The following is an 18,613-nucleotide window of genomic DNA, read 5'->3' as shown; positions in this document are numbered from 1 at the left end:
CTGCCTGTGGAACCAGGAATGTGACTTTCCTGAGAAATACAGTTGCAGAAGGAACAGGTGTTGAGAGTAAGTGCCAGTCACACAATAATGTGCCCGGTTTACCTTTCGCCTGATGACCCCACAGTGAAGACCACTCCAGAAAGGGGCTTCCAAACATGTCTTAAGCAAGGGTCACATCACTGAGCTAAAAGTAAAAGGTCTGCCATGGGGAGCCTTGAAACAAAGGTCCACTTTGGGCTCAGTCAGTTCTGTGAGTGTGGTTAAAATTCATTCGCCAAGAGGAACTAACAAGTGAGCGAGCCTTTGGGTAAAAGCTCATGATCTTCTAGCCAAAGTGTGTATCGTTGTATTTGTGTACATGTCTGCCAGGGGGTGGGGCGCGGGGACAAGTGCTGCAGAACCGGTCACCCCCAAAAAGACAGTCCTGCTTGGAAGCAGACACAACCCTCATCCCTCTAACTCCTGCTGTCCCTCATGGGCCCCCGAATTTGTTTCAGCCCAGTGACTCCCTCCACTGACCTGAATTTAATTATTTTATTCTTCATAAAGAGAGCACCTCCCCCTGCCCCGATTCCCACCCCACCCCCCAAATTAACTGACCTCTCCTCATTAAGTGTTCTAATGACATGGTTTTGTGTGGGAAGGGACGTGTGCCCCGTTCGCAGGCCCCACTGTCCATCTCTGTTAAAATGATGAAAATTTGACAAGGCGGGGAGGGGGGTCGGGGGGTATGCAGTGGAGGTCAGGGAGGATGTTTTCCCTGGATTCCCAATATTTTGGTTTTTGTCCAGTAAAATATTTTCCTGGGCACTGGAGGGAGAGGAAATGGACAATCTCTGTTAATGCAGGCCCCACGGGGGCTCCGGAGCTGCCCGGGCACCCTGCCCCAGCCCCCTCCTCTCTCCATCCTGTCCTCCCGGCCGGGGTGGGGTTGGAGCCAGGAGATTTTCAGTGTGCGTATCACGGAAAGAGGAGGCGGTTTAGAAACCCAGACCAGCCACAGGTCCCGAGTGACTGTTATGAATCCAGAGGCACCGCTGAAATCTGTTTACGGAGGCCGCTGCCCCACCAGGGTGTTCTCGTGGCCACTTGCGTGGGGACCCGGCAGCTGTAAACTGAAATCACCAGATTGCACAGAATTCCCAGCAAAGCCCCGGGTCCCTACGGTGGCTGCCAAGGAGCCGTGCAGTGGCTGGACAGAGGCCTTTCTGGGGTTTTCCAAGTGGAGAGGTGGGGATCGAGAGCGGGAAAGACATCTGACCTCCCTGTTGAGGCCCCAGGGAGCCTGGGGCTGTCATTCCCCAGCTCCAGCCCGTGGCACGTCCTTGTGGCTCTGCTCTCCACTTGGTCACTGCAGACACAGGGTTAACAGGACCTACCTCTGGAGCCAGACATTTCCAGGTCTGCAGCTCACTTGCTGTGTGACTTTGGGCAAATTACTTCACCTCTCTGTGCCTGGTTTTCCTTGTTGTATTAGTTTCCTGTGGTTGTAACAAATGACCACAAATCTGGTGGTTTAACACGACAGAAATTTCATCTCTGGCAGTTCTGGAGCTCATGAATCAGGTGTCAGCAGGCCATGCTCCCTCTGGAGGCTCTAGGAGAAATTTTTCCTTGCTTCTTCCAGCTTCTAGAGGCCGTTGGCATTCCTTGTGGCTGTGTCACTCCAAGCTCTGCCTCTGTCTTCACATCACCTTCTCTTCTGTCTATGTATCTCTCTTCTGGGTGTCTTATGAAGACACCGGTCAGTAGATTAGGCTCATCTGGGGATAATCCAGGATAATCTCACCTTGAGATCTTAATTATACCTGCAAAGACTCTTTCCAAATCAGGCCATGTTCACAGATTCTGGACACAAGGACATGGATATGTTGTTTGGAGGAGCACAATTGCATCCACTGTGAATGATTAAAGTCCCTCAACCAGTGCCCAGTGCACAGCAGACATTCACAGTCTGCTCCTGTCATAATCCTCACAGAGCCCCCATTGCCTTCAGGGAGCACCATGTTGCACCTCCATGTTGCCCTCCAAGGGGCACCCGCCTCATTTCGGTCATGGGAATGGCACCTGCTCGCAGCCACTTGGGTGGTGCTGCTTCCTGCACCTCCCCCATCATTGCCCCACTCTCGCCCCCGTCACCTCTGGAGTGGACCACTGCAGGACTGCTGGCTGACCTCACCTCTTGCCCCCTGCCCTTCCTGCACACACCCCATGGCTGTCTACCCTCCCCACAGCTACTTTTTAAAACTATAGATCAGATTCCATCAATCACCGGTCCCCAGGGTCCCCCGTCTCACTCAGAGTAAAAGCCCTTGTGACAACCCACAAGGCCCTGCACCATCACCTGCCCTCTGCCACCTGGCTTTCTGGCTTAGCCTGAAACACAACACACAGGCACTCGTGTCTGCACTTGCTGCTTGCTCAGCCTAGAACACTCTTTCTCAGCTGTCTGTGGTTCTCTCCCTGGTTTCATTCAGGTTCTGCTTATAAGCACTCCCTTGAAGGGAAGACCTTATAGGGGTCAGAGCTAAACTAGCACCACCATACATCCCCTTCCCTTACCCTGCGTTTTCTATAAAGCACACAACATGCTTGACATTTTACGCTTATTTGCTTGTTGAACTGCCCACTTTTCCCCTTTACTCTCAACTGCATGAAAGGAGGGAATGTGGTCCCTGGAATCCCCAGCCCCGGCCCATGTTAGCCGAGGGATAAACGTTTCCTGGGTGAGGGGATTATTACAGGCTGGACCCTGCCTTTTCCTGCATGACCTCATATCTCCCAACAACGAGTGACAGCATTGTGGTTCTATCCTTACTTGTCGGAGGTGCAGAGAGAGTAAATATGTGTCCCCTGGCAGCCCGACTGGTGAGTGGTAGCAGGATCTGAGCTAACTAGTCTCACTCTAGAACCCACTTTCTGAATCACCGTCTGTCATGAGGCCAAAATAAAAGACTAGGTGAAAGACCTTTGGGAGTGGAAATGTGCTACGTAGAAGTACCAGAATGACAGTGGCTGAGCCCTAGAGGAGCCCTAGAGGATTGCTCTGCATTGCCTTGGGTCGCCTTCTTGTTTGATTTTTTTAAATTTTGATTTCCATTTTTGCTGCCTCCCTGGATGACACAATGTCAGGTCATAAGAAGGGTGTCTACAAAGCATCACTGTTCTATTATGCTACTGCCAGATTTTGGTGGCCTGGAATGTTCCAGAAATGGGACACACATGAATGTGCCCTTTATTCCAAAACAGGTTAGTCCATTTTTCTGCCTTCAGCAAACATGGAGTATTGATTAGAATCAAATATTTTGGTGTGTGGCCGTGCAAAGAGCGTGTTTCCAACTCTGCTGCTCAAATACCCCATGGCCTTAATAATAATAATAATAATAATAATAGTGGCTCTCCTCCCAGGTGCTAGGCACATTCCAAGCTTTATACTTATTGACTCATTTAATTTCCCAACCACTCTTGGGAGTAAGCACTCTTAATAACCACAGTTAATCCCAGACACAGAGATGTTAAATGACTTGGCCAAGGTCACACAGCCAATCAAAGGCAGAGCCTGGATGGGAACACAGGTTGTCTGTCCCAGCTCTCTTTCATGACTCAGCTTCAGCTGTAAGTTGTGGGGAATGCACTCGATCCTAACTATTTCCAGCTTGAAATATCCATGCTTTTGAGGCTGAAAATCTGGTAGCAGTTTTGAGTCACCGGTGTGAATGCAAGCGGGGCGGAACTGAGGAGATCCCAAGGAAAGGTCCAAGATGTGGGCTCCTGCCCATCATGTCCTTGCTCTCATCTTGTGGTCCTGGGATCTGCTACTTTTCTTGCCTTGACGGTTTGCAGAAGTAGGAACCCACAAGTGTGTATCCCCCCCCTTGGACGTCTTTCCCCTCTGTATGGGAAAAGGAAAATGAAACCCTCACGGTTGCCTGGTGTTCACTTCAAAGCAGCCTCACATCTCTTTTTCTCATTTTATTCACACATAAACCCTGTGTGGACAGGCAGGGAGAGTCCCATTTTACAGATGAGGAAACAGGTTGAGAAGGCTGATCTCAAGGTCACATTTCCCTCCTCCTGCCTCCTACGAGTGTTTCCTGGGTCCTTCCTCAGGGTTTTTCCTACTTTACTGTAATCATCTTAGCAAACACCTTTGATTGCTCCCAGCTGCCTCCTACACTGTTGCCACCACTAGATTGGTAATAAATACCCATCACAAAGATAGCTATCTTTTATTGAGTGGCTTCAGTGTGTCAGGAACTAGGGGCTTTCACATTTGTTTGCCTCTACTCCCCACAGTACCCCTTTGAGATATATAGCATTATGATGCCCATTTTACAGATGAGATGCCTGAGGCCACACAGCCCCGAGCTGACACCTGCATACAGTCCCACAGTTAGAAAGTGGTAAACCCGGCATCTATGTGGTTAACACAGGTTGTCTGATGTCCCCCTCCCTGGCTGAAGCCTTGGAGGACTCCTGGTCATCACTCCTGAACAGGACGTCCAGTCTCCTTGGTGTGGCATGTAGGGCCCCTCTGCACCCCTGCCTCTGCCCCTCCGGCCCACACACTAGCTCTACTGACTTCACTGGCAGCCACTCTCCACCACCTGCTGCTCCCTGCTCAGGCCCTGCCCTTCCTCTGGACCTCACCCCTCTCTCCCCTCCCTGGAATTCACACTCCCTCCCACTTGTGATTGGTGATATCCCACCCGTCCTTCAGAGATCAGGCCAAAGCCACTTCTTCATGCAGCCTCTTCCATGCAGACCCACCGTCTTCCATGCCCTTCTCCCCACCCAGGCATCACTCTGTCCCAGGGCACCCTGTTCCTCTCTCCATTCCAGCACAGCTCACAGAGTGTCACCAGCACCTAACGCAGCCTGGGAATCCGAGGGACACAGGACAGCAGGGAACGGTAGGGCTTTATGGAAGGAGTGGAGCATGCGTGCCCCACCACAGGGCATTCTGACTCCTCATTGTTTTTTTAAAACACCATGCCAGCCCGACAAGACAACTCTGTGGCTCTTTGAACCACGAGCCAGCAGCAGGAGACTCCGGAGCCCCTCAGGACTCTTGTGCTTCTGTGCATCGTCAGTGCTTACTTAGATGAGGGCGGGGCGGGGGGGGGGAGGCAGGCACAGGGAGGAAGAACGTACCTTCCTAGACCTGGCAATGTGGTCTGTTCCATAAATGGCATATTAGTCTTCTCGTTTCTCAGTCTTGGTGAGAAATGTGTAATCCTTGTGTGGTGTTTGATCAGAAAGTACTGGTAACCCAAACAGGAGTATATCAAAACACCTCTGGAGTCCTTTAGAACCCAACAAATGACATGCTTACATTGTAACTACAACCTCCTCCACGACCCGGGCTGCGTGGCTTAGGCAACAGCCATTTATTTTCTCACAGTACTGGAGGCTGGAAGTCCAAGGTCAAAGTTCTAGCCAATTCTGTGTCTGGTGAGGACTCCCTTCCTCACTGGCAGACAGCCACTTCCGGCCGTGGCCTCACGTGGCCTCTCCCCAGCACCCGCACATGGCAAGAGACAGCAGGCTTTCTGGGAGTCTTTTCTGACAAGAACACTAATTCCATGGGATCGGGGCCCCATTGTTAGGACCTCGTTTCATCTCCCTTAGAGGTCCCCTCTCCAGATACAGTCGCACTGGGGGTACAGGCTTCAGCTTATGAATGTGGGGGAGGAGGGGGCATAGACATTCAGTCCCTAGCACATGGCATTCCAGATCATTCGAGCCACAAGTCTTTCCTGTGTCCTCACCATGGAAATGCGGGACACACGGCAGGCACTTAGGCACTTACTCTCCAAATGGCCTTAGCCTGCTCAGGTTCTCGGAGCCTCAGGTTCCGCACTGTAAAATGCGGACGACACGCCACCAAGCACACAGGGTTTGTCTGAGGATTGCGTGAGGTTAATCCACGTCCACGATGCCTGACACACCCAGGAGCACCTTCGAGGAACATTTACTGAGCACCTACTGTGTTCCGGGCATTCTGCTGGGTGCTGGGAATCCAAGATGAGCAGATCCCTCCTTGCTCTCACGCTTTCTGGAAAAGCCAGATAATAAATGAGTGAACCTGTGATCAGGTAACAGGTCAGTGGGGGCTTGGGCCGTAAGGGAATGAAACAGGCAGCAAAATAAGAGCAGCAGGGGAAGAAAGCCCTCCCTGGGGAGGCAACTTTGTCAAGAAGCTGAGGGCCACAGAGACTCGGGTTGGAATGTTCTGGTCGGTGGGGGGCGGGGGGTGACGAGGTGGGGAGGCAGCAAGTGCAAAGGCTTGAATGTGGGCCACTTGGCACCTGCACCAACTGTTAATCCCCGTCGTGATTGGCATGCTCGCTCTTGCACGCGGCCGCACCCTCAGGCCCACCTCCCTGTGGGGACACAGGACCCCTGCCCTGCCCTCCAGGCTGCCGAGCCACACTGAACCAGGCCTTCAGAGGAGGGCAGCTCTGCGAAGGCTGGAGTGGTCAGGAGGCCCTGCTGGCGCAGGGACGAGGGAGGAGGCGGAGGTGTGGGGAGGCAGGCCCGCATTCCAGAGGAGGGGGAGTTTGGTCAAGGAGCCCAGTATCTGAGGCACCCTTGAAGACCGCCCGGGCCGGGGCCTGGTCTGAGAGGAATGCCCACGGCGCCATTTGGATGACCTCAGCGTGGGCTGACAAGGGCAGCGGCGGCCTCCATTGTCACAGCCGGCTGGGCAGGTTGTCAGTTCGAGGGAACGAGCTCTCCACTCAAGATGTAAGGCCCTGGGCGGAAATCCAGCTTTGTGAGTCACAACCAGATGCACATCTTGTCAGAGAAAACCATGGCCGCAGAGAACTGGTCATGGTTTCCTGGAAACTTCCTGAGTGTCGGGGGAGGGGCTAGCCGAGGAGAGGTGCCAGCCACAGCTGAGAGAGGAGGATGTGCAGGGGGCTGGGCCCAGGCTGGCGGCCTGGAGCTGGGCCTCGAAGGGCTCCCCCGGGGAGTCAGAGCCTGAGGCCAGTGGACTAGCTGAGGCCCATATGGGGTCTCTGTCTCCCCTCCCACAGCGTGCCTGGCATTGCCTGGCCTCCTAGTGGAGGCCCACATGCCCCTTGTGTGGGTGTGGGAAGAGCAGTTATATGGCGGGGCCGAGGGGAGGGGCTGAGTCCTCATCCCACCAGCTTGGATTCAAATCCAAGGACTTCCACAAACACAGCTTCTCTGGCCCTCAGTTTTCTTGTCTACAAAGTAATGGGATAAATTGGGAGCTCTCCAAGGTTCCGCCCAGCTAGAATATTCGGGCACTTCCTTCATTTTCCTCCCTATAGATAAAGGAAGTTGAAGCCCAAGAGCGAGTGGCTTGCCCAGAGCCAACCCCACTGAGTGGGCCTGGAGCTCCAGCCAGGGCCAGATCTGCACCCCTACACCCTTTCTCCAGTGTCCTGCCTTCCCTCCCCACTCTTTTCCTCCTGGATTTCTTTCCCTGTTCTTTCTGCCTGTGCTTCCAGCTGCCAGACAGAGGTTCAGGCACCCCAAGAAAGATGTTCCCCCCGGTGGGGGGGGGGTAGGTCCCAAATCAGAACCGGGGTGGGAACTCCCAGGGCCATTGGCCACCTGTGTGCACTCACTGGTATCAAGCAGGCAGGACCTCGTCTGGCCACCTCCTGTCAGAATCCTATATGCCCTTCAATCCAGCTAAAGAACACCTCCCCCAGGAAGCCCTTCCGAATCACTCCAACCAGAGTTATCACCTTACCAAGCCTTCCCCATCCATGCCACTCTATAATCCTGCTGGTGGCATTTTCACTTACTTTTGTGCAATTATTTGTGCATCCGTCATAGCTCCTCTATGCAATTCCAGACTCGCTGAAATCAGTAACCAAATTGCCTACCACCAGCCTCCCTTCGACATCTGGTGCAGTGTTTGTATTCTAAGTGTTGGGTAGATAATTGTGGAATAAATGGAGTTTTCTTTCTTCATTGCAGAAGGGTTCTTTCCTCTCAGAATGAATGGCTGGGCGTGTAAGAGCATCTGTTCTAGAGCTACATTGGGTTGAATCTTAGCTCCGCCATCTGCACACTGTGAGACCTTGGGCAAGTTACTAACACTTTCTACCTCAGTTTCCTCTCTTGCAAAAGGAGGCTAATTGTAATCACCCCACCAACCAGGGTGGCCGGGAAGATTAAACGAGTCACGCATGGAAAGTGCTTGATACAGTGCCCAGCATAGACCTGAGTCAGTAAATGAAGTTGTTAAGTTTCGGTGATCCTATATGCACATTTTTATTTGATGTCTTAGAATATATGTTACACTGCCTTGCAGAATTTGAGTTTGGCTTTAGGTAGGTGCTAAATCCGTTTTAATCCTTGTATTCATTGAACCTGCATCAAGTATTCGGTGCCCATTGTAGAACCAACCCCACCCCCCTCAGGTCCCCTGAGCAGGGGCAGGGAGGGCGGGATAGGGGCCCCGGAGCAGTGGAACCGCTCGTTCGCCAGCCTGGGACTAGCAGCTACGTTAAGCGCTTTTATTCAATTCATGTGACTCGACAAATTTGGAATGTGTTAGGGAGAGTTTTTCCAGCTATGAGTCAGTACATTTATGCTCTCTCACACACACATTAAAAAAAATTTTTTAAAGAAAAAGAGTTTAGCGAGAATCATTTATGAGTGCAAAGTGGAAATCTGTGGAAATTTTATTTTGACCCTGAAGGCAAGTAATACTTAAGAATTTAATAAAGGGCTCAAAACAGGATGCAGTGAAGAAAAAAACACAGCTAGCTGCCTTTTCCTGGTACATTCTCAGCCACCGTGCTGCACAGAGGAGGGTCTGATTTGCATGGCTTTATTAAGCACCTCCTGTATACTCAGATTTGTGCTAAACGTGGTGGGGGAAAGAAAGGGCCGCAGAACCAGCATTTATTAAGCACCTATTATTTGCCAGATAATCGTGACAGGAGGGGAAGGAACCTGTCTTAGGTTCAAGAAGCAGTATGGGAGAAAATGGAAGAACTGTATTCAGACACATGGGTTCAAACCCCAGCACCCTACATTCATAATACCATCCAATCCCCATCGTATCCATTTTATGGGTGACAAAACCAAGGCTCGGAGAACATATAATATTTTGCCTATGGATACAAAACTCATAAATGTTAGGAAGGATATTCTAAACTGGGTCTGTCAGTCTCCCTGTTAGGATTAAACTAATGTCCACAGGAGCTGTTTCCCCGCAGGGTGGGAGGTGGACATACCGGTTCTGGGAGACCATGTCTGGGATCGTAACCAGGTACAGCCTTCCTGCAGACCAGTCTCTTCAACCACCTTCTGCCACTTGCTTTTAAGTCCTGCCCATTTGGGGATTATCGAGAACCTGCTTCTCATCCAGGCTGATCCTCTTTGCTGTTGTTGTTTATTTTAAATAAAGAAACCACCACCCGCCCAGAGGGCTTGTGTTTCCAGCTCACTTTCCTCTCTTTTGCAAGGGCTCATTTTCATAGAATCCCAATCTCCAGGGAGCTGTGTTTTTCCCTCTGAAACATGAGCAGTAATCAAAGGTGTATTCATCCCCAAACATCTGCCAGCAGCCACCGGAGCCAGGGTTCCCCGAGGTCTGGCAGGAGGAGGCTCAGGCCAGGTGCCCGGGGACGATTTTTCCCTACACAAATCAGATTGCCCTGTGGTTGTCCTTTGTAAAGATGGCAGGGTCCCAGGCAATGCCTCTCAGATTGCTGGAGGATGTGAGGGGGGGCCCTGGGCTGAAGCAGGGTTCCACTGTCCATTCAACAACTACTTTTGAGAGCCGCCATGTGCCAGGTCCTGCAGACACGGGGACTCCAGCTCTTTGATGAGGTACCATCACTCACAGGTAGAAGGACCCGACTTCTCGAAACACCTGCAAGTCCCTGAAAGTTCTGACCCTTGCTCTTTCTCTGGCCTGCTTGGCGACAGCCACTCCAGCCAGCCTTCAGTGTCTGTATCCAGCAGCCCCCCCACACACACACACACACTTTTCTCCAGCTTTTTCATCTTCCATTCCTCTTTGCCTTTCAGATCTGCCCCCATCTGCTGTATCCCTGCGTGCCTCTCCTGGTGATCTTGCCACCATTGCCACGTGCTTCCGTTGGCACAATAATATCACTGAAGTCTCCATCTCCAACCCAGCTGCAAGGGCTGGCCTAAGTCTCCCCAGACACTAGTGAGCAAAACAGACCCTGCCCTGCCCTGGGCTGGGCACAGCTTCCTGAAGCGTCCTGTGCTTAACGATTTTGAAGAGGAAATATTTGGAATCAAATACAGATCAGTTCTAGAATAGAGTTCTGTGTTCTCGTTCAAGAGGTCCAGTTGCACCCACACACCTTGGGGAGGTTATGAACTCAGCATCCTCTGTACTCTTGGCGAGGGGTCTTAGTACAAGAGTAGGTTGGGGTTAGGGGAGAGATGGTTCAGTTTGTCAGCAATTCCAGCCAGGGAGCCAAAGTTTAAGAGGCAGTGTCGGGGGAAGAGATGGGAAGACTATATCCAGTCCGGCCAGAGTTCAAACCCCAGTGCTGGACGTTCATTCGACTCTTGTGACTTGGGGCGATGTATTTGATGGCTCGATGATGGTTCAGGCTTCCATCTGTAAAATGGGTGCATGGCCTATGCTCTTCAGATCTGCCGTGGGAGAGGGAGGAGACATGTGGAGGACTCAGCTCAGCAAGCAGTGGCTGTTGCTGTTGGTCACTCGCTGGTGATGCTCTTTTGAATTAAAGGCTGTTGTTGGTGACCAGGGTGAAACATTTTCTGGAGCAAAGACAGGCAGCCAGGACTGGCCCCAGCCAGAGCCCATCACCCTCTCCCCTGTCTTCCATGGGTTCCTCACCCTCTCCTCAGTATGAGGCTATGGCCGCAGGACATGATGACCTGTTTACCAGACCTGGAGTTTCTTACTCATCTGCTAAATGTTTGCTAAATGAAGAAATGGAATGGAATAAATTATGTTAGTGGGAGTGACTGTGGGGCGGGTGGGTTTCTCCTACAAACTGTTCAAAGCTTCTCCCTGTTTCCCCTTTCAGGTGTCTAGCAATCCAATAGGCTTAAAGTACAGCACAAAGGCAAGAGGGGGGAGCTGTAGGGAAAATCCTACGGGCAGATTTTTCCCTCTTGGGATTTTGCTCCATATGACCCGCACATTCTGGCAAAAGGAGTCCTGAGCCAGGAGGACTGGAAATATGTGCACATTTAGAGCTTGAAGGACATTGAAAGTCCTCTAATTCATTTATAATGCTCACAAGGAGAAGTGCCATTTGCCCCATGCAGGACCAACGTGGGGCCCCAGGGCGTCTGATCCCCTATGCAGCCCAAGGAGGACAGCCTGTTAGAGCCCCACTTGGCTGGTCCAGCAGCCAAGGTCCCATGGAGAGGACTGATGGGTGCCAAGGCACAGAATAGGTGTGTGAGACTCAGGCTTAGGCGTCCTGTCCCTAAGAGCAGTACTCTCCCCCATGCCAGTTAGGGTCAGGTGTCGTATGGGGGATGGCACGGCTCTGGGTCCCAGGATAAATAGGGAAAACAAGATAGATTCACTGAGACTCCCCCCAGCTCTGAGAAGGATTCACTGTACAACCCATGCTAGTTGCTCTACTTCTTTCTGCTCAAGAAGTACCCCACCGGCTGAAGGATAATAGTGATAGTAGCTAACATACCTGCTGACAGGAGTCTAAGCACTTTATGTGTGTTGCCTTCCTCAGTCTTATAGAGTAAGTTGGGGTTAATTAGGGGAAGGGACCAAGGATAGCTGGGTGGTTGCCCAGAGCATGGGGGATTCCAGAAGCTGAGCGGTCAGCAAGCCCAGAACACAGAGGGGCAAGGTGAGGCAGGACGAGATGAACAAGGGCCAGTCCTTGCAAGGCCCTGGAAGCCCTGGGGTAGGGAATATGGTCTCTCTCTCCTGAGACAAAATGAGGCATCCATTAGCTGCAACAGCACCCCCCGCCCCCCTAACACCTCTGCACACATTGTCCTTTCTCAACCTCAGACTAGTATTTATCTTCCTCCTTTTTTATACTGTGAGTTTCCTAAAGTAAGGACTGGGTCTTATTTATTTATATCTTTCTGGTGCTTAGCACAGAGTCAGGTATATACAGGTACTCGGTAAATGACTGCTAATCAAATGGTCACTATCTTCAGTATTTAGTATTACCATTCAATATTTAATGACTATAGATATTAGTACCTATAATACAACTTACATTATGAAGGCACTTCTGCTATAAAATGACCTGGGTGTGGGACACTTGGGTGGCTCAGTGCTTGAGCGTCTGCTTTTGGCTCAGGGCATGATCCTGGGGTCCTGGGATCCAGTCCCTCATCGGGCTCCCTGCAGGGAGCCTGCTTCTCCCTCTCTCTGTGTCTCATGAATAAATAAATAAAATAAAAATAAATATATAAAGTGACCTATACATTCCTGTAAAACCTTGCATTCTCAAAAATTAAAAAATCACCACACGTTGGGGGACCACCAGGGGACCACAGGGTTGCACTCCCAACCCACGCAACGCTGTAATAAAGCACCACCCTGGTGGTGATACAAGCCCAGTTGAAAGGGCATGCTAAATTTTGAGTTAAAAAAAAAAAAAACCACCAGTAACCTAGGGTCCGGGTCACTCTGGGGCTGTATTGTAGGGGGACTTGATGAGCAGGGCTGGGTGCGGTTGAGGCTGGAAAGGCCGAAGGGGACAGATGCCGTTCTCAGAAGTCCCAGGTGGAGGGACAGCTGCAGCCTTTGCCACGGTGTAGCAGAGATGGATGGTCTAGCCCAGGGCCTTTGCACAAAGCTCCGCGAGAGCCGAGCAACAGGCGTTTCTACGGCACAGCACCACGTGGCCGCAGTGAGCCAGGAGGAGGAGTGTGGCACATGTGGGCGCCTGGACAGCCTTGCTGCACTTGGCTGTGTCTGGGTGCTTTGCATCTAGTTGCCATCACGTGGAGCAAAACGTTCATGTGCTGGGGACATTTCCCTACGAGCCGCTGCGACCTCCAGATTTTATTGACATCATTCACCTGTATACCTTATGGGAGCTAATCTGCCTCATGGAAGCCGTGCAGAAAGAGAAGCAATACAGAGAGTAATATGTGAGTAACTGATGCACCCAGCATGCCAGCTGGCCAGTTGCCATGGAGAAAGGTAACTGTCACACACCCTGTGTGGGTGGTGGGCCATTTCCCTCTTGGCCCATGAGTCTATTCAGCTGAATGCATTCTGTGAGCAGAGTGTCGAGCAAAGCCATATGGAGCTGGGCAAAACAAAGTGACAGCATCATAAACCTGTGACGCGATCTCTCTCTCCATCGGGAGCAGCTGAGTGGTCAGAGGACCTCAACCCCAACCTGCCCAGAAGCTGGATGACCTCAGGAAAATCACTTAACCTCTCTGTGCCTCATTTTCCTCAACCGCAAAATAGCACTGGTGACTCCCCAAGTTCTTTTAAGGAGCGATCGGCTAATGGATGAAAAGCTCTTTCTAAACTCTCAAGGGCAATTGTCCTTCTGCTCATCAGTGCCTGGACACCAAGGTTAGATGGTCCCCTGGGTACCTCTCCTGCTAGATGCTTTGTTCTAAGTATGGGGGCCAGAGAGCCAAATTCCCTGGGATCAGCATAAATTAATCACTGGGATTAATGCAGAAGCTTGAATTCTCCTGCAGGAAGGAGGCCCAGAACCTCTAACTGGAAGATTATCGAGGGCCCTCACAAAAGTGCCGAGGGGGGAACCAGCCTGCTGTGTGCAACGCCTCCCTCCCCGAGTGCTCTCCAGGACCCTCCTGCTCTGGGGCCTGAGGTCATCCACATGCAGCCCTGCCCTTTGCCCTTCCCTCATCCCTCCCACCACCCTGGGGCCTGCTGACCCCTTCACCCCTTCTTTCTGCTCCCCCAAGATGGGGCAGTGGAAAGGCACACTGGCGTGGCCCAGCCCTACCACCTGCTAGGAGTAAGAGCTCAATAGCCACGTCATGGCTTCTTGAGCCTGTTTTCCTCACCTGGAGGATGGGCTCTGACGACTTCCTCCTTCCTTCCTCCCTCTCATGGTTATGGATGAGTATTGCTGTTTCTTCCAAGGTTACGAAGGGGAATTTTGCAGACCTGAAGTGAGCCCAGGAGTCACCCGAGAAGCTTGCTAGGAAGCAGGTTCTGGCTCCGGAGGCCTGGCTGGGGCCCGAGTCGCTGCTCCCCCAAGGAGCTCCCGGGTGATGCGAGCTTCCCTTTGAAGAACAAGCGAACAGAGCAAGTGGACACGGTGCCCCGTGCGTGGTAGCAAAGTCAGCAGAGACCATTGCCGGGAAGATGCTTGCTCCCCGCCCCGCTCCAGTCAAAAGGTTCTCCTTTGCAAACAGGCAGAGAGGAGGAGAGAACCCTCTGCTCACCTCGGGATTCTTAGGGAAACAAGAGAAAACAAGTTCTGCTGTAGAGGAGGCTGGGTGTGGGGAGCGAGGAGCCCGGCCTCCGCGGCTCATCAGCACGCTGCTCCACGCGCACACGTGCGCTGCAGGTGGGCCTCCGCCGCTGCAGAAACCTCTAGAGCTCAGGCCTCAACTTGCCATGCTGGGAACGCAGCCTCTGAGCCCGGCACACGCCTTATTCCTCCGGCTACAGCTCTCCTGAGGAATTTTCAAAGCACACACAGGGTTCGCTTGGCAGGAGTCTCCCAGGATATAAATACGCATTTGGGGCTTTTGTTTTAAGGACTGCGGTATCTTTTTGGACTCGAGGCCTGCGCACAGGGCTTTTCCCCCCTCACCTTCGTCAAAATGGAAGGACGCCCGGCCGGCTGCTGCTCGGAGCGGACTGCGAAGACCCAAGGAGAGCCGGAGTGAGGTGCAGGAGACAGCTCCCCACCCCGCCCCATCTGATCCTGCTCTTGGCTTCCCTCCCCTGGAAGGCCTGCTTCTCAGCGAGCCTGGCTCCCCCGGGGTGAGGGTCTTTCCCCTCCCCCCACCCATCTTACCACAAGGCCCAGGGGCTTTGAGGTCCGTTTAATGAGCAGCTTCGACCTCCCTAGACCTTCCCATTTCATTTCCTATCCTTTCCCATCCGGCCTCTCCATCCCTATCTCCCCTTGTGCCTCCGGCCTGCCCGGAAGGACAGTCGGACACCCACTTGCTCTGCCCTGCTTTTAATACGGAGTTTCTCTTCCTTGTAGGTCTCCACACGCTGACTGCTCTTGGAGGCAAAGAGTACCAAGATTCCCAGGATGTAAGCAGTCCGGGTCTGGTGAGTGACGGCGTGCTGCGCGGAGGCCGGGCCTCCACTGATTTCAAGGGAAAGGGGATGAGTAGGGGGCGCGGGGAGGCCGGACCTGGAGTCTGTCCAGGGAGGCAGCTGGCTTGCACGGCTCGGAATCTGTTTCCCTCCAGATGCACCTGGAAACGGCACGGTGCAAAGAATCCAGGTGTGAGTCCCTTGGAACCCACTGGACCCCTGCCAGTCCCTCCCTGGGAGCAAACCGAGTCTCTAGGCGCCTGGGCCTCCTTTCTCCACACAGATGGCCTGACCGTAGCTCAGATGCACCAACCAGGGGGCCTGGGCTGGGAAGTGTTTCCAGGGAACTCAAACCAGGGTTAGGGAGCTATTCTTAGAACAGAGAGGGACTGTTCACAGTACCTGGTTCACACCAGTTTGTAACCTCATAGCCTTGAGGAGATGACCTATGAGACGTGAAAAAGCCATCTTTGCACATTTAAAGGGCTGTCATTGAAGAAAAGTGAGCAGCTACTGACTCGACCTAAGGAATTCCTAACAAAGGAGGTATGCCGAGGTGAAATAGGCATTCACTGGAAGTAGTGAGTTCCCTGTCCCTGGAAGAATTCAAGTGCAGGTTGCAGATGCATCGATGTTGAAGGATGGAGCGGTTTTGACTAGGGCAGCATCTTCCAGACTCTGTTCCATGATGACCTGGAACCACCAGGGGTAATAGGGTGAGGGGTTGGAGGTGGGAGCTTATGAGTGCGCACACTCTCCCAGCACCGCCTATTTGATGGGGTTCTGCTATAAAACTGTTTGGAAATTTCTGGATGAGATGACCCTCGGGTCTTCCTAAGACCTGTTGTGCATTGGCCTCTTCTGTATCCGAGCTACCATCAGACAGCCACACATCTCACAGGTGTGACCCCAACACTTCATGTATGTGATGGGCTGGGCAACTCTCCAAGCATGGTGGCGGTTTTGATTAGAAGCTCTGGGGAGCTCTGTCCCCCGTCAGGACCATGAAAAGATTTAACCAACTAGTCACGATATCCAGAGCTTTGATCCAGGCCACACAGACCAGAAAGAAAGGCCTGCGGGACCCTGTGGCAGGATGCTCCAACCCCCCAGGCTGTGGGAGACAGGGAGGGTGGCTTCCTAGGGGGGTCCAGGCACTTTGGCAAAACCAGTACCACATACTCAAGCTAGCGTGAGAAGAATCACACCCCAGTCCCAGTGGGGAATTTGCACAGGAGGGACACCCCTTGTGAATGGGAAGGTCTGAGTAATGAGCCCCCAGGCCTCCTTTGTGCTCTGTGACTGGGTCTTCTTCCCCTGGGCCTGGGTCAGCTGCAGCTGTAAATATTTATCAAGGGTCCCTGAGGGCAGGGTGCTGGGGGAGGCCAGAGATGGGGTTTTTCTTTAAGAAACTGACAGCATGGATGAGAATTGAGTTTGACAGTCTGTTGTGCATGGGCTGTCTATTCAGCTGAGTCCTGCGTGCTGTGGGGGGCTGGGCTGGGAATGGGAGACAAGGAATGGGAGCGGAGGGCTGAACAACTCATTTGTGCTTTGATGCTTTCTTGACAAATCTTTAAGCAGGAGTGGGGTTTTGAGGTCAGGGGCTGTGTCTTTGATTCACAGGACATGGCACGTAGTAGGTGCTCAGTAAGTGATTGTCAAATGACTGGAAGGGAAACCGATGAGGAGGCACCCAAGGAGGTGACGTCTCGTTAAGAGGAGCCGGGCCCCTGGAGTCAGGGTTCAAATCTCGGCTCTTCCACTAGCTGTGGGGCCATAGGCAAGTTGCTCACCTTAGATACATCAGTCTTCTCCACCAAAAATGGGATTGTGATAACACCTACCACACCAGGTGGCTGTGAGGATGCAGGGAATTAATTAACTCCGGTTGAGCGGCTTGGCCATGGGCCAGCACATAGTAAGTGCCCAATAAACATTAGCCGTGCTCTTATTCGACACATGGGACATGACTCTGGATTAATGTTCAGTATTGGGACAGCGTGAGGCAGAGGACAGAGCTTGGGGCTGGGAGTCAGAAGCCCTGGCTTAACTGATGGGAGAGAGGACAGGGAAGCGATTGCACCCCTGAGCTCACTCTCTAAAACAGAGATGTTTTGAGAAGGTGGCTCCGTTCTTCCCTTGCTCTCTCTCTCTCTCTATCTCTCTATCTCTCTCTGATGGGCCGTTGGAGTCCTGGCACCTGTCCAAAGGCGAGGGCCGCTCAGCCATTTGTTTCTTGCTGGGGGCCCTCCTGGAAAGTGGTCTGACTTCTCAGGACCCACCCTGTCCCCTCAGTGAGCTGAAAACCAGTGCGAGCCGCCTTGTCTTTCAGAAATGATCTTAACAACTCGAAAAACACTGTACAGAAGAGAGATTCTGTTGATGCAGATGGAAAATCATTGAAGACTGGAGTTTGGGTGGCATAGTCTCGAAGCTCGCAGCCAGGAAGTGCCCCTTCCCCATCCCCTCCCAGAGAAGGTCTGGTCGCCTCCTGGGCTGGGAGACCGATTCTCAGAGGGTGCTTCACTTTGCACAAGACACCATCTACTACACCAGGACTTGTAGCAGGTTTTAAATAAAAATTGCACTTGTCTGAACTGGGTAGATCTAGCATGTGCCTAACTCCAAGCCTCACACTGCACAAATGCCCATATCAGCCCTGAAAGCAGACCTAGAAGAATCTAGACTGCATTGCCAGGGAGGCCAGGGCCTCTGTGGGATGGTGTGCGTACACACCAGTAAGAGACACTTAGGCAGCTTTGATTGCTGGAAACGCAGGGAGCCTACACTAGGCCAGCAGGCCAAATGGGGACATACTGCCTGCCCATTCAAGCAGCCACCTCTGTAACCCTGTCCGGGGTGGGTACCTCCACCCAGGATGCACTCCGGGTTGTTTGAGTGTGGACCAAGTGCCACTGGCAGAGAGAGCCCAGTGTCTCCAATATGGGTCAAGGAGTGCCCACTGCACATGTGTGCGTCATGCACTCACATGTGGGGAGCCCAGGACCTCAAGGAGAGCAAGTGTGCAGAGAGGCAGGGTGATGGTGTCATAGGCAGGTTAGCACAGGCGTGAAGGACTGGGACTCCAAACAGGATGCCCTGCAGTCAGCAACAGAGGAGGCTGCGGTCAGCCTACAAGAATTCAGGGACCTAACTAAAGAGTAAAAACGCTGTGTTCCTTTTTCCGAGCCCCAAGTATGTGCCTGAGAGCCTTTAATGACTGAGAATGACTCTTCCACTAGGGGCGCTAGAGGGCACAAAGTATAATCGATATTCGATATTCGGGGGGGTACACTTGCAGAAAATGCTAGGATGCATGCGTCGAGTGACCAAAACTAGGTATGTGCTACGTCTCCCAAAGCTCCTCTATGTTAAAGGGAAGAAAGATCCCCCATC

The 18,613-nt window shown here is 52.4% G+C and overlaps 1 protein-coding gene across 1 annotated transcript in view; it reads left to right on the top strand.

The window, feature by feature from the left end:
• Positions 1-18,613, top strand: part of ZHX2 (zinc fingers and homeoboxes 2) — a 162,893-nt gene that overhangs the window by 56,985 nt on the left and 87,295 nt on the right. The window contains exon 2 of the mRNA XM_041769418.1: positions 15,156-15,226. The gene's annotated coding sequence lies outside the window, so the exon portion shown is untranslated. The remainder of the gene's footprint in view (positions 1-15,155; positions 15,227-18,613) is intronic.

The sequence above is a fragment of the Vulpes lagopus genome, chromosome 9, assembly GCF_018345385.1.
Source record: "Vulpes lagopus strain Blue_001 chromosome 9, ASM1834538v1, whole genome shotgun sequence".
NCBI lineage: Eukaryota > Metazoa > Chordata > Mammalia > Carnivora > Canidae > Vulpes > Vulpes lagopus.
The sequence above is the reverse complement of the archived record's forward strand: the minus strand, read 5'-3'. Positions and strand labels throughout refer to the sequence as shown.